This window comes from Microtus oregoni, unplaced genomic scaffold, assembly GCF_018167655.1.
Source record: "Microtus oregoni isolate MIOR12 unplaced genomic scaffold, Mior012 000006F_ref0000085, whole genome shotgun sequence".
In the NCBI taxonomy this organism is placed as follows: Eukaryota; Metazoa; Chordata; class Mammalia; order Rodentia; family Cricetidae; genus Microtus; species Microtus oregoni.
The window spans coordinates 49499572-49504486 of NW_024543065.1; positions in this window are offsets into that span (position 1 = coordinate 49499572).

Genomic DNA, 4915 nt, shown 5'->3' on the forward strand with positions numbered 1-4915 from the left:
CCACACCTCTCATCCTGCTGCAGAGTTGGGGCATTTCTTAATCAAGGGTGTACAAAATAGAGAAAAATAATGTGATGAAAATGATTAGTTGTACTCAAGTACAACTAGCATTACTAGTATGTAATCAGGGGATACATGAATGTACAAGGGAAGGGCAGAATTTAAAGTGAGGATGTCTTAAAAGGAAAATAAAGATATCAATATGTTAACCAAAAATTCACAGCCCTTAAGGTTGTGGTTCAAATATATAGCAATCCATCAGAATTTATGTCACCTAATTTTAGAAACCCTCGAAATTTGGATGTTCTGAATCTTCTGTGAAAATGTCTATTGTTTGCATAGAGAAAAACGTCCTCTCATATGCTCAAATACATTCCCTGTTTACCCAATTCAACTAGGCACAATGTTGCCTGCACATCAATCATCCATGTGAAATGAGAAAGATTGACAGGAAAAGGACTGTGTATGTTTCACTGTGGATATAACTGGTTTCTAAATAGTTCTGATCCACATTTTTTTGATGAAAAGTCTTTCACATAAAGGAGATCATACTGTTTTCATCCTGAGAGTGGCATCAACAGTGGGACCTTTCACATAAGAGTCTTCCTGTAGTATGTATTTCTTTCCTTCTGCCTTCTTCTCTCGCATAGTACATCTCAACCAGTTTCCTCTCCCTCCACACCTCCCTAAGCTCCCACTTCCCCTCTACCCCAGACCCACCCTTCTCTTTCCCTTAAAAAATGAGCACCCTCCCAGGCATATCTATGGAACATGGCATGGCAAGCTTTGTTATGCTTACCATATGAGAGATGAGAAAGGCAACCTAGTAGGAAGAAAAGTGTCTGAAGGGCAGGAAAAAGAGTCAGAGATGTCCATATTTTCATGGGGTTCTTTCCCCTTCTGATTCCTATAATCCCCTATTCTGGGGAGTTCCCCTGCTACTGTCAAATGTTCTACTGATTGCCTCTGGATTTTCTCCCATCACTTGCTGGATGATGCCTCTCTGATAAGTATTAGTCTAGGCACTTATCTATGAGTATAACAAATTATCTTTAGTAATTAATTCATTGAAATGTTTTTCCAGTCATGTTTGGTTCTATCGTGAATTTTTGGGTTGTTTAGCATTTCATTCCTAGCCATCCAGGCAGTGTCAGGTCTTGTCTGCCTCTCATGGCATGGGCTCAAATATGGGGTAGTCATTGATTGTCCACTCGCACGCATTCTGTTCCACCATAACCCCAGTACATCTTACAGGAAGGATAGATTATAGGTCAAATTTTGTGACCAGATTTGTGTTAAAGCCCCACTTCTAGAAGTCTTCAGTGGTTATAGAAGTTTTCTTGTTCAGATTAACTATTCCACACTACAAGAATTCTTTACTATGGTCATTCTAGTAGATTCTAGGGAGTTTCTTTTTTATTTTAAATTTTTATTTTTGTTTAACCATTGAAAAATTTATACATATATACAGTGTATCTTTAAAAAAATTTTTTTTTATTGAGAAAAGGAAAAAAAAGTTTCCGCCTCCTCCCAACCTCCCATTTCCCTCCCCGTATTCCCAACCTTCTCCCCCTACCCCCACTCCTCTTCCCCTCCCTCTCCAGTCAAAACAGCAGTCAGGGTTCCATGCCCTGTGGAAAGTCTAAGGTCCTCCCCCCTCCATCCAAGTCTAGGAAGGTGAACATCCAAACTTGTTAGGCTCCCACAAAGCAAGAACATGAAGTAGGATCAAAACCCCGTGCCATTGTCCTTGGCTTCTCATCAGCCCTCATTGTTCGCCATGTTCAGAGACTCCGGTTTTATCCCATGCTTTTTCAGTCACAGTCCAGCTGGCCTTGGTGAGCTCCCAATAGATCAGCCCCACTGTCTCAGTGGGTGGGTTCACCCCTCGTGGTCCTGACTTCTTTGCTCATGTTCTCCCTCCTTCTGCTCCTCATTGGGACCTTGGGAGCTCAGTCCAGTGCTCCAGTGTGGGTCTCTGTCTCTATCTCCATCCATCACCAGATGAAGGTTCTATGGTGATATGCAAGATATTCGTCAGTATTGCTCTAGGATAGGGTCGTTTCAGGTTCCCTATCCTCATCTGCTCAAGGAACTAAGTGGGGACATCGCCTTGGGCTTCTGGGAGCCACTCTAGGTTCAAGTCTCTTGCCAGCCCTAAGGCGGCTCCCTTAACCAAGAATTGTGCTTCCGTGCTCCCCTATCCAACTTTCCTTTATCCCAATCATCCTGTTTCCCCAAATTCCCCCCATCCTCCCCTTCTCACTTTTCTCTCCCCATCTCCCCTTACCCCCATCTCACCCCAACCCCAAGATCCCAGTTTTCTCCCCGGCAATTTAGTCTACTTCCAATAGCCAAGAGGATAACTATATGTTTTACCTTGGGTTCACCTTCTTATTTAGCTTCTTTAGGTTCACCAATTATAGACTCCGTGACCTTTATTTATGTCTAGAAATCAATTAGGAGTGAGTACATCCCATGTTCATCTTTTTGGGTCTGGGTTACCTCACTCAGAATAGTGTTTTCTATTTCCATCCATTTGCATGCAAAATTCGAGAAGTCATTGTTTTTTACCACAGGGTAGTACTCTAATGTGTATATATCCCACAATTTCTTCATCCATTCTTCCATTGAAGGCATCTAGGTTGTTAACAGGTTCTGGCTATTACAAATAATACTGCTATGAACATAGATGAACAAATGCTTTTGTCATATGATAGGGCATCTCTTGGGTATATTCCCAAGAGTGGTATTGCTGGGTCTAGGGGTAGGTTGATCCCGAATTTCCTGAGAAACCGAAACACTGATCTCCAAAGTGATTGCACAAGATTGTATTCCCACCAGCAATGGATGACGGTACCCCTTCCTCCACACCCTCTCCAGCAAAGGCTATCATTGGTGTTTTTGATTCAAAGTTGTTTTTTTATTTTAATTTTTTTATTGATAAAAAATTTTCGCCTCCTCCTAGCCTCCCATTTCCCTCCCCCTCCTTCCACTCTTCTCCCCCTCACCCCGCTCCTCTCCCCCTCCCTCTCCAGTCTGAAGAGCCGTCAGGGTTCCCTGCCCTGTGGAAAGTCCAAAGTCCTCCCCCCTCCATCCTGGTCAAGGAAGGTGAACATCCAAACTGGCTAGGCTCCCACAAAGCCAGAACATTACATAGGATCAAGACCCAGTGCCATTGTCCTTGGCTTCTCATCAGCCCTCATTGTCTGCCATATTCAGAGACTCCGGTTTTATCCCTTGCTTTTTCAGTCACAGTCCAGCTGGCCTTTGTGAGCTCCCAGTAGATCAGCCCCACTGTCTCCGTGGGTGGGTGTACCCCTTGTGGTCCTGACTTCTTTGCTCATGTTCTCCCTCCTTCTGCTCCTCATTGGGACCTTGGGAGCTCAGTCCAGTGCTCCAGTGTGGGTCTCTGTCTCTATCTCCATCCATTGCCAGATGAAGGTTCTATGGTGATATGTAAGATATTCGTCAGTATGGCTATAGGATAGGGTCATTTCAGGTTCCCTATACTCAGCTGCCCCAGGAACTAACTGGGGACATCGTCCTGGGCAACTGGGAGCCCCTCTAGGTCCAAGTCTCTTGCCAACATGGGATGTACTCACTCATAATTGGGTTCTAGCCATAAATCTTGGTCAGTGAGTCTATAATTTGATATCCTAAAAAGATAAATAAAAAGGTGAACCCAAAGAAAAACATATAGCTATCCTCCTGGTTATGGGAAGTAGACAAGATTGCCAGGCAAAAAATTGGGATCTTGGGGGTGGAGTGGGAGGGGGGAAAGTGGAGATGGGGAGGGAAAGTGAGAAGGGGAGGATGGGGGGAAACTTGAGGAAACAGGATGATTGGGATAAAGGAAGGTTGGATAGGGGAGCAGGGAAGCACATATCTTAATTAAGGGAGCCATCTTAGGGTCGACAAGAGACTCAAAGTTGTTTTGATTTGCATTTCCCTGATTGCTAAGGAGGTTGAGCATGACCTTAAGTGTCTTTTGGCCATTTGAACTTCTTCTGTTGAGAATTCTCTGTTCAGATCAGTGCCCCATTTTTAATTGGGTTAATTAGCATTGTAAAGTCTAGTTTCTTGAGTTCTTTATATATTTTGGAGATCAGACCTTTGTTGCGGGGTTGGTGAAGATATTCTCCCAGTCAGTGGGTTGCCATTTTGTCTTAGTTACTGTGTCCTTTGATTTACAGAAGCTTCTCAGTTTCAGTAGGTCCCATTTATTCAATGTTGCCCTTAATGTCTGTGCTGCTGGGGTTATACCTAGGAAGTGATCACCTGTGCCCATATGTTGTAGGGTACTTCCCACTTTCTCTTCTATCAGGTTCAGTGTGTTTGGATTGATATTGAGGTCTTTGGTCCATTTGGACTTGAGCTTTGTGCATGGTGATAGATATGGGTCTATTTTCATTCTTCTACAGGTTGACATCCAGTTGTGTCAGCACAATTTGTTGAAGATGCTTTCTTTCTTCCATTGTATACTTTTAGCTCCTTTATCGAAAATGAGGTGTTCATAGGTTTGTGGGTTAAAATCCGGGTCTTCTATACGATTCTATTAGTCGACTTCTCTGTTTCTATGCCAATACCACACTGTTTTCATTACTGTAGCTCTGTAATAGAGTTTGAAGTCAGGGATGGTAATGCCTCCAGAAGTTCCTTTATTGTATAAGATTGTTTTGGCTATCCTGGGTTTTTTGTTTTTCCATATAAAGTTGATTAATGTCCTCTCAAGATCTGTGAAGAAATTTGATGGGATCTTTTTTTTTTTTTGGTTTTTCGAGACAGGGTTTCTCTGTGGCTTTGGAGCCTGTCCTGGAACTAGCTCTGTAGACCAGGCTGGTCCCGAACTCACAGAGATCCGCCTACCTCTGCCTCCCGAGTGCTGGGATTAAAGGCGTGCGCCACCATCGCC